The 11,494-nt window shown below is 41.5% G+C and overlaps 1 long non-coding RNA gene across 2 annotated transcripts; it reads right to left on the reverse strand.

The window, feature by feature from the left end:
* Positions 1-1,670: 1,670 nt before the first annotated feature.
* On the reverse strand, positions 1,671-9,615 carry LOC140657916 (uncharacterized). Of its 2 annotated transcripts, none has more exons than XR_012044552.1 (3): positions 9,325-9,615; positions 5,247-5,416; positions 1,671-3,290 (listed from the first exon to the last, which is right to left on the reverse strand). It is a non-coding gene; the product is annotated as an uncharacterized lncRNA (long non-coding RNA). The 2 variants fall into 2 exon arrangements; XR_012044547.1 differs by having other exon boundaries at positions 5,247-5,419.
* Positions 9,616-11,494: the final 1,879 nt, after the last annotated feature.

Consider the following 11,494-nt stretch of genomic DNA (forward strand, 5'->3'; position numbering starts at 1 on the left):
TTTTTGCCTGGGGTTCCCTTGTCATTTATGGCCAGAGGAGAAAGAACTTGAGCTGAAAAGATCAGGTTTTCTATCCAGAAACAGACATTTCATAACAATTTCCATTTGCAAAAATGTTCGAGGGGTTTATTTTCATTCCTCTGAATAGTGAAAACAAATTCTGAAACCTCGAAATTTAAAGCAAAATGGAATCCTTGTCCTCTGAACAGCTTCAATTACATCTGAGATACAAAATGCTGATTCAGTAGCTCATATTTAGAGGATTTAGGTATACCAGAAGGCAGAAAATCAGGAGACCATAAGAAATGTAGCCGTAGCTTGATATTTGGCTTCTTTTTCCTTGAAATAGTATTCATTTACCAAACAGAATGTAAACATCATTGAGTTTGACTCTTGCCATAAAGATATCTCTACAAAACATGCATGATAGCACATTCTATACCTTTCACACCAAGGATTAGTGAAGTGCATAGCAAAGTCCTTCCTAAATGATGTAGGATATAGATTGGGCTGTAAGTGATTAGAGGAACAGTAGAAATATGTTTTCTTTAGCTCATTAAAATTTGTGGGAACTTCAATTATTCAGTAATGGTTAAAACATTTTGACTGCTCTAAGGGAAAAAACCCAGAACCGCTTGTATCAGGAGGTTCAGGAGGAACAGGAGGTTCCAGTGCACTGTTGAAGCTCATGAGCTGCTCGATTGCATCCTGGAAGAAATGTGCACTGTACATGACTGTGCGGGAAAGAGGAAGGTACAACTGTGGCAGACACTGCCCTTGCCTTCCCTGGCTGGCATTTTATAGCCATATTTCTGTAACCCATTTGTAGCAATTAGGAAATGATCTTGCAGAATATGTATTTTAAGTAGTTATTATTAAACAGGGCAACATCTGTGGCTGGAACACATATAGCGATATTTTCACAATGAAGACAAAATATTGTAACAAAAAGAGATGCTGAAGTTCTACTGTGTGAAACTAAGCTTGTAAAAAAAAGTGGGTTAAAAAAGCATTTCTGAACACTTTCTGCACTGAATCTTGAGAGAGATCATTTTCTTCAAACATGAAGGAGTCATGTGTCAGTGGAGGAGGCTGAAGTCTGTCTTCCAGTTCTCACACGAAATTTTCATAGCAGTATTCATGGACACATGTGTACAGCAGTGTACGTGTACTCCCCACGTGTACAGACTGGTGTTACCAGTGGTAGAAACGCCTTCAGAGAAGGCAGCACTGGGGCTGAGACCCACCTCAGTGAGGAGCCTTACCAGAATAACACGACCACTGCACCTGCCCCGTCTTCTTCTCCACGGGTGGGTTATACCAGAAACTGCTGAGGGCATCAGAACGAGCACGTGAGAAAAGGCTGTTAAGGAAAAAAATATCCAGGAGATACTGATTTCAGGAAAGGGAGTGCTAATGCTGCACAAAGCCAGATGTGTGACCACATATACACATGTGAGATTGTTCCTGTTATTCTCTAAGAGGAATAATACTGTGTATCAGTAGAGCTCATATTGCAATGCAGGCAGTAATTTTTCCGTAGGGAATTGGTTTAATCAGTTTACAGAAAGTGCGGTTTTTCAGTAACCATCTTATCATGAAAAAAATTACTGGATGAATTCTCTGCAAAGAAGGAAAAAACCCACAGCTCTGATTTTTGTCCCCTTGCAGTTCACCTTTAACTCGGAAGGTCCAGAATATTTTTCTTAAGCTGTTTTTACAGCAGAAGTTCAGATTTTAAGGAGTCTGGAAGCCTCCATTTTATCTGTAGAGCTAATGGCACTATGCTGTGATAAGACTTGAAAGTGAAAGCTGAACAACAGAAAGGAGGCGAGATTAAGGTTTTTATTTCAGTTGGTACATGGATTAGTTTCAATGGATTTATGGCTGTTGTTTGCAATTACGGAGCCAACTGTACTGATGCCTGTGTCTCTGATTTAGTGGTACCTGTTGCCAAACCACATCACTGAAAGCTCTGCTAAGGCTTCAGAAGCCTTAATAGAGAGTGTGCACACTGTTGGCAGCCTCAGCCTAGAAGCCAGAGATAAACTGAGAATAGAAACCGATGTACAGCTTCACCTTCTGGCTCTCCAGAAACTGACAACTTTATACTGTGTTTTTGGCCTATCTTCTTAATATGTGGAAATAAAATCACAGCTGTTATTTTGTCTGAGACTTGTAGATCTACTGCTGAGTGAGAGGATAATTCTTATTTCTTACACATGCCACTGCATTTGTTCTGATTGCTTCTTTTTAAACTAAGTTGCTAAAAATAGATTTATTTTCTGATTCAGTTGCAACAGTGAACAATGTTCATGAAACACTCCTAAAGAGGAAAAAAGATAAAATCTTGATGCAGCTGGCAGGATATACAAGATAAAACGTTTTTTAAAAGGAATAATTAGGGAAAAGATCCTATTTGCTAGAATAATTAAATAAAAACCTTTAATACAGCTGATAGCCAATGACAGTGAAAAAGGAAACTTGAATTTTAAATATTGAGGATAACATCTATCTTTGCCTAGATCTGGACATTATTGGCGCTCTCCATAAATCATCCTCTTTTTAATTTAATATGAGCATCTGTAAGGTCCAGAGATAAATTAATTGCTGCCAGATTTAAATAATACGCTTGGTTTCAGGCATTTCCTGGGGATTAATGACAGGTTAGGGGGAGCCGAGGGCCTAAAGTTCAGCCAGAAACCATTAACCTCAGGTTATCATTAACCTCAGGAAACACCCTACGTCTCAGCCGTGTCTGCTGCTACAGAATGGAAAGGAAAAGCATAATGCCACTTATTTCTTTTAGGGGTTGATGCCATTCCAGTTGGTACATATGGAGAATTTTAACAGCTCGTGTTCTGCCCGGTTAGATGGTGTGAATCAAACGTGTCCATCCACTTGGCTTATCATGGCTCCTCCAAAAGGAAGAGTTGAATGCAAATGATATATCGTATGGATGCTTTTTGTTTGGGAGCCAAGTGATAAAACTGCAGAAGCCCATGGAAACCCAGGTGTGCGTTAGTATGGGGTGGGTTGACACTTCGAGGTCAACGTTTGGCTTGCAAATGCACCTTGCTTGGGTGTGCGGGGCACATCTTCTGGTCTCTTCATTGCTGTCCTCAGCTGTTGCGCAGTGCGTTTGGGTGCAGGGAAGTGGGCCTCATGTTTCTTAATTTAAGCAGTACAAAATTGTGTCTGGAGGAAAATTTCGGAGTTCCCAACTCAACTTATTAAGAACCGAATTTTGACCTACTTTAAAATCGCGGAGACCTCTGGAGACACAGTATCTGGATACAGAAAATAAGAACAATATTTATAGGAAAGTTTTTATACATTTTTCAGCCTGAAGGTTTCCAAGCATTTTATGAGCATTTATTAATTAACGCCCACAACATTCCTGTGAGATATGTGTTAGCCCCGCTCTGTGCTAGTAATGACATCAGAGATGACACCAGAGGAAATCTGGGGAGGGAGGAAGAAGTTAGCACCACACAGGGACAGGGGGCTGAGAATTCCCACTTCTCCCTCGTCTCTGCTGTGGACGTGGGGCATACTCCGGGCTCTGTCCACATAGACGGGGGAATTGGGAGCTGAGGCTAGTGCTGTATATAAGGGCTTGGAAAAGTATCACTATGAGTTACCATTCTTATGAAAAAGAAGGGAGCAAGTTAATTTAAGATGATTTCAAAGCACAGCCAGTGTGTGCGAGAGAGAGAGAACAAATTGCTGGTGAGCCTATGGTGGATTTCAAGCGCTGGTCCAACGAGTACTCGGGCTATGGACAGGTTCTGGTGGACTGTAGCAGCTACTGATGTGTGCAGTGGGGTTTGGATGTGCCTTTCTAAGCACCAAATTCCCTTACTTAATGTTAACCATGTACAAATTGGTGACTAGCTCGAGCTAGACATTTAGGCTTCCTCTGTAGTTAACATAGACTCTTCCATAGTTTTAAAATAAATGTCTAAAATACTTCCTTCCTTTGGAAGTGCCCAGTTTTTCCTACCAATTTTAGTCTGGGACTCTAAAAGACCAGTTTTTTAGCAGCTGAAGTTCGTTAGGGTGAATACGAGAGCAGGCGAAGGCCTGGATATTCCCAGTGAGAGGACGGCAAAATGTCCTGCTGGCTATTAACTGTGTGAGGACTGTTGGCTTGGGGACTGGACAAATAATCTATATCTACACACAAGCACACATACACCAGTTTGCCTTAGGCAGCAAAAAGGCCACAAGCTCATGTTGGCTTCATGGAGGGAGATGATGGATGAGTGCAGAGAGATATACTGGGAACAACACTTGCAACACAGATTAATCTTACTGAAACTTGGTATGCTGACAGGGCTGCTCTTTGTTTTCTGGTCTGTTCAACTGGGTTTAGTTCAATGTTCATTTTTTATGATAGTCCTTACATGCACAAATCTATAGTATTGTATATAGCTAGTTGGTTTTGTATCTGCTTTTCATTATAATGCAACTTCTCTGTACATCACTAAAATATGTTTTAATATATAAATCTTATCTAATTTATGTTTTTGTAGCTTACATGTTACTTTTTCTTTTTGCCCTTTCTGTTCAGATCTTGTTATCACCCTATTTTAAATGCTTCCGCTGCCAGGCTTCTTTAATTCTGCTAATAGCAAAACCCACGCCTTTAAACCTGTGACAGTTCCTCAGGTAACTTTTCCATGGATTTCAATTGTTAAAAAGAAATGGCACAGCTGTCCTTTAAAGCACATTAGGTCAAAATTGTGGCCAAACTGCAGCAGTGTGACTAGAAAAACGAGCTCCCTGGAAGCTGGGAACAGAAGAATTTTCTAAAGAAAGAAAACTCCAAATATAGAGCACACAGCATCTTTCCAGAAGCTGGAAGAAAACAAAGGATTAAAATTAGCTAAATCTCTCTCCTGCTCTTGGTCCACAGTTGGCTGCAAAAAAACAGCATTAGGCCAGATGTACAATGCAACCTAATTCCACACAAAATATAATAGCAGTGGGCTATGGAGAGTTGGAGTCTGACTTTCATGTGGGCCGGTGGGATAAGATATCTCTGGTTTACTAGAGCTTGTGATTCATAGGCCCTATACTTTTGATTTTAGTAAATCTTGCTCTATCTGAGCTTTACTGAATTGAAGGACAAAATATTAACTCCACTTTCTGCTTGCACACAAGGAAGGAATGTGAAATCTCCCAACTCTATCAAATACCCTCTGCTCTCCCTGGCCTCTAATGCTATTGGAATTGCTCACTTTTGCAGTTCATCCTGTTTTTCACAATACTCATGCAAGTCTCACAGAGGCAGGCGTTACTAATCCAAGACGGATGTCTTCTCCTGCAGCTTCCAGGGTGAGTAATGCCACGCTGGTCTCTGTGAAGGTAGCGAAGCTTCTCCCCAGGTTTTGGAGTCCAGACAAAAACTCTGCTGCGTAAGCAAGATGAGGAGGGAGAATGAGCAATGAGGCACAAGTGCCCCTGAAGGCAGGGATGGTTAAATTTTTAATGCTCTTTGGTCACTTTTTTTCCCAGCCCCACATTTGGAGGTAGAACAATAGCTGTGCAGTGATACCATCCCTCAGGTGGAGTTGCCAACTCAGCCGGGTCTTACATTTCTCCCTCTAAATTCTTCCTCATACAGTGGAATGCCCTGATCCGCTTGGCCTTCCAAAAACCCATGCTGTCATAGCCCAGGCCAAATAGCCTTTGGGCTGGCAGAGGATCACGCCTTTGTGACGACGTGCCATGGAAAGAGTTGGAGGTCCTGCATTCCTGGAGCTACTGTTTTTGAGCAAACAGGGAGAGCAGAGCTACATCTGCAGTAATACTTTCTATAGAAAATAGAAACTTGTAAATTGAAGAGAGACAATTCCAAATCCAGAATCAGATTCCTAGATCAGAAAGTGGTCAAAATATTGTGGTTATTTTTTGGAGATGATGCTTTAGGACTAATTGTATAATTTCTTTCATCTTTTAATTCCTTTTGCCTAAAACGTGCAATTTATGTCTATATTGTATCCATGCATATATGTTAGATACATGCAATATGCATTCACTCTGAAAAGGCACTCTCCAAATCATTCTCAAATCCTATGATAGCAATGTCATACAGACATATGGCTAAATTAGTGTATTAGAGACTTTCAAAGATATTGATTCTCAAAAAGGGAAGATACATTGTCACTCATTCCTACCCAGGTCAAACAAGTTATATAAAACACCAAATGCAGTTTACAAAATGAGGCAGGTATTAGTAGTCTAATATTCCAGGTTCATCCATCCTTATTTCAATTGTCTAGAACTAAAAGAAAAAGGATACTCTATATCATTAAAAATAAACGGAGGTTGTAATTGCTTAAAAGATTATAGCATAAAATTTGCATGACTGATGTGCTGCAAAATACAAGAGGGATTTGCTATACAGAATTTAACGTTGCTTTGCTTGTAGATGCAGCTTGCATTCAGGCATATCAAGAAATAAGATCATTTAATGGTTTATTCATTCTATTTAACAGAATATATCCATGGCCCATCATCCACATATTCACCTGCTGTCAGCTGCTATTGAGCTCTGTAATGAACAGCTGTGGAAAGGGCAAAAAACGTACAACAACCTCTGGCTATTTGCATTTAAGATACTTAGTTCTGTGTGAGAAGAATGACATGTAATCAACTAGGCACACGGGTAAAAATAGCAGACTCCAATTCTGCTTATCATTTTTCTCTTCCCTTAGAGATGTTTACAAAATTCATGAATTATTTGCATTTTGACTTTCAGAACAACATGCAATTTTTATGGGGCAAAGGGTTAGATTCTGTCAGTCTTGTTTCCGAGGGGTAACTGCAGAAGGAAAGCACCTCTCAGTGTGCACCATGGGAACAGAGCCTGATCTGTACTGTCAATAGATAAAGTCTCATTAACAGGTCAGCGATAGAGAGTGACGCCTGCACAGCAGGGGCAACACCTTGATAAAGAAGCAGGTTTAAATTTTTCAGCATAGCAACCACTGGAGTTGTACGGCACTGGTAATGGTCTCCCTTGAAGGAGGTGGACACCTATTAAAATCTGCAGGAGGTGTTGTGCAGTGACTCTCAGAGCATCTCTGCTTGCAGCAGGATTGCCGCTCTCTTATCCTGGTGGTGCACGCAGCTTGTCGAAACAGTCCTTGAAAACAATGGCCTCAGGCCCGGGAAGGCCCTGAGGGACTTCTGAGAGGCTGAGAGTGCTCCTGGCTCCCCTGGATTTCAGTGGGAGCTGGGAGCCAAACCAGACCCCTCCAGAAAACAGGAGGCAGTGAGCGGCAGGATCCCGCCTGCAAGTCCTGCTCTTGGAAGCTGAACAATAAGTAAGTCTGTTCTCAGATAAAATTCTCATAGAAGCTGCCAGGCATCCATCGATTGGGAAAATATGAGGGCTTATTTGATACCAATAGCAGCGTTATCTGCTATTATCTGCTACGGGTTAGAAAATTGTATTTTAAAGGTTATTTACTAGAAACAACAGGGACATGTAGTTCTCCAGTCACAGTCAGTAAAATCTGGCCAAAGGAAATACATTCAAGCTTTTCCAAATAATAAACAAAGATTCTTTAGTTGTGTGCCTTTAAAGTTTCCTCTCAGCTTGAAGGTAGTATGTAATAGATGCAAATAATAGAAAAGATACTGAAAAAGTGGTGTTCCACAAGCCAATTTGCAGGAGACCATGTGACTTTGATTGTTGGAAAAATAATAAGATTACAATGGAAGCTTGTAAGTAATAGGTGTAGCTTCTAAAATCCCTTTTAACCAGTTGAAATGATGACTAAATCATTATGAAAATCTGGAAAAAAATATCAGATATTATAAAGCATTTATGGCTTTACTAAATAGGAGAAGAACCAGTCTGATCTGAGAGTTAAAAGCACCATAAAAAAGGTGGAATAGCCACCTTTCTGCAGTCACTTACACCAAAATGGCTTCATTTTAAAAATGAAATTTTTAGACAATTTTGCAGCATACAGTGAAAATCAAGAACATTATCCGTTTGGAAAACAGTTAAAATAATTCTCTGGTCAGTTGTAAAACCAGGTTACTGTGAGCATTTCAGTAAAGAGACTTCTGCAGGCATGTGCAGAACTGCATGGACTGGAAAGCCATTTTCAGAACGAATTGCCCCACTCTTACCAGTCCACGATCTGCAAATAGAAAAGCCAGAAAGCTTTTTGACATAGAATCACAACAGCCATGTCTCTTCCTCTGTGGCATGATGTGGAACTGAGTCATACTGAGCATCACCCAGTACCAGTGGTGCTGAGGAAACAGTGCCAAGAGGGAAGGGAACTGAAAGACAACATCTCACTCAAGATGTGATTTCCTTCCCTTGGAGGCTCCGTGCACACCATGGGAGTCCTGCATTTGGCCCCTGCCTCCCCTTCCCATGCACTGAGGATGGTATCCTGCTCACTTCTGAAGCACGGTGCCAACCTGCAGTCTCTCTTCTGCCTGGTGACCTCCCGAGCCAGACATAGCAGTTGCCAAGTCATGGGCAGAACTCATGTCCTCTGCCTCATTGCCCCATGCCCAAAGGACATGGTCCTAAACTAAAATCTTAGCATCTGGTCGTCCTCCTCCTGGCACATGAGCTGACAGATCAGACATGTCCTTCACCATGTGAGAGGACAAGGCACTGCCTGGTATGTTAGAAAAACAGACCTACGGAAGGTGTGCAACAGGAGGGGATAATCAGGAGGGAGAACAGGAATAGTTGCTTGATTCTTCTGCAATTTACAGAGCCTGAGAATAGCTCAGCTCGTCTGGATAAGAGAAGAAAGACACAGGCTAGACATTAACTAGCTTATATGCTGGAAATAACCAGAATGAAATCAAAAGATCCTTTTCAGCGTGAGTAAGGTAACATGAGAGGATCTGGATATAGAAGTGAGTTACTCAGAAGCCCCATCAGACCAAACAATTTAAACTTCAGATATACCATGAGATTAGCCTCAAAATATTTCTGGCTACAAAGATGGAAAAACAAGAGAGAAATGGCAAAAAGCTTCTATAAACAGTTTGATATCGAAGTTAACAAAAAGTGTCTGCTAGCTTTATTCCCAAACACCACTGAAACCCAGATCAGAGCCGGGATTTAGGGGGTTTTGCACTGCTCTTCTCCTGTTCCTTCAGGACCCAGGCCCATATTCACAGTCCTGGGCTCAGAGATGGAAGGAGGTTGAGCCTGAATAGTGCTCAGTGACTTGAGAGTCTTTTTCCTTTTGCAAACTAAACCAGAAACAACCTGGCCTCAGATTTGTCTCTCAGGCTGAGAAACCCACAAAAGCAAAGAAAGCAACTCACATGGAAACTGGGACCATATTCCAGCCCCAGTCGCTCCTTTGGATGCTTTTCCTTTTATGAGCACAAAGGTCAGGAAATCAGCCTGGGTTCCAGCTGCTCCTCAAAATGTCCATGCTCCTGTGGCTTCAGCTCAGACAATTAATGCTGCTTAAATGTCCCTGTCTGAGGGTGGAATTGGGTTTTTGTCTGGGTTAGAAATCGGACATGAGCTGTATGCCTCAGCTCCATCAAAGCCGTTCTCTCATTGCCTTTATGTGCAGTGCCTATAGAATTATCAATCAACTGCTAATGGAAAAATAGTCATGGGGGCTGGCCTGCTCCATGCCTGGTACTCTCCTTGCATACCCCGTCACACCAGCCTTTTGTTTAAACATTTGTAGACTGAAACATCCTGTCGAGCCCCGTTCTGTGGGAGAACATATTTGTGAGACAAAGCAATGCTGTGGTCTACCAGGAGGTCTATGACTCTCTCAGTGAATTATTCACTACTTTGCTGTGGTCTACATGCCAGGTCACCCGTGTTCACAGCAGAGAAGGAAGCATTATTCATTATCAAACCTTTGGTTTTCTCTTCTAGGAGGTTCTTCCCCCCACCCCCATTGCCCTTTCAGGTTTTAACAAGACATTGCATTCTTTCAGACTTCCCCTGGGCAGCAGTTTTTTGCACTTGCAGAGGTACGACAATAATAGGTAGAAAGCCAGAGCAGTTGTAAATTGTAGCAGTTAATGTCAAATTGATGGGGCAGTGATCAAATGAAGTTCATAACCACAGAACGCAACCTGGGGGTGGAATGCTGTTTCAAAGATTGCTAATGACAGGGTTATAAAATCATAAAATAGAAGGCTTTTTCCACTGTGAAAGTTTGAAAGAATTTATTTGGATGACCGAAGGTATTAGCAGTGTTAGGGTCAGACTTTTATAAGACATTTAGCGCAATTGCTAATCAATGAGGGGACTGACCGGTCCGTTTTGAAAAGGCAATGAGGGAACAACACCTGCATTGTGTTTCTATTCTTGGACACCCCGAGTGGACCTTTAATGATCTTTAGCTCCTCTAGGATGGTGCTGTTTAATTAGAAACTGCTGATACAAAAGGAGAGCAACACTTGACTAAAAAGAGCAGTTTTGGGGATTTCAGATCTGCCTTTTAACCACCAGCATTCAAGAAACCAAAGCAGTGGGCAATGTCACAACATTAGCACAAAAGAAAACATTTATATCTCATCAAAGCTGGACAGTACACAGCTGTATCCCAGCTGGGCTCTCCAGCCACAGTGCTAGAAATATCTCAGAGGGGAAAAAAGAGGTTAGATCCATGAAAATATCGTAAGATAAATAGGCATGGAAAATATTTAAGGCATCCCACTACAACTTACATATGGAAGCAAGCAATGAACAGTGCAAATGAGGCTTATGCTTTTATAAATGGATCCTTCTGTATTTTCAGATTTATTTATTTATGTATTTGTTTGTTTATTTATTTTTGTGGCTTCTGCTTCAGTTATTGAGAATAATCTGTTGTGATTTATCATGCTCTCCTTACTCATTTGTGCCTATCTTAGTCAAGAAAGAACAAAGCCAGAAAAAATGCTTAGCTTGGAACTGGCTTTTTTTCCCCTTACAGTAGAACATGGAAAAGGGGAGAAATCCACTTGTAAAAGCTACAACATGACCAGGTTTTGGTTAGAGAGGGGTTAACGTCCTCAGATTGACACAAAGCCTCTAAGCTAGACAAACCTTGGCTTCCCTACCACAGATGCCAGCCTTGGTCATTCGGATATATCATCTGAGTCCCTGTAAGTCCACACCTCACAGAACCGTGGCTGATCTCTTTGCACAGTCACTGTGTTTGGAAAAGATGCAGGCTCAAGGCAATTTCTGGCATCGTTCATTACAATCAGCTGTCCAATTCTGATGTGATGGAGGACTATGCCAAACAGTAATATTTCTTTTGCTTTCAGTCTTCTTGCTCCTGCCCTATTTCCTAGTCTGAGGCTCTTCACAGCGGGGCTTCTGAAGCTGGAAGCCAACAAGGAGTTGGTTAGGTGCTGTTTCACCCTGCAGCCCTCTGGTCACTTCCTTCCCTGCTCCCAAAGCCTTGGGAACATCAAATTCCATCTTTTGCAGTTCGTGACCCTTTGAATTGGATGACAGTCATCTCAGGAAATA

Source organism: Ciconia boyciana, chromosome 1 (assembly GCF_034638445.1).
Source record: "Ciconia boyciana chromosome 1, ASM3463844v1, whole genome shotgun sequence".
Classification (NCBI taxonomy): domain Eukaryota; kingdom Metazoa; phylum Chordata; class Aves; order Ciconiiformes; family Ciconiidae; genus Ciconia; species Ciconia boyciana.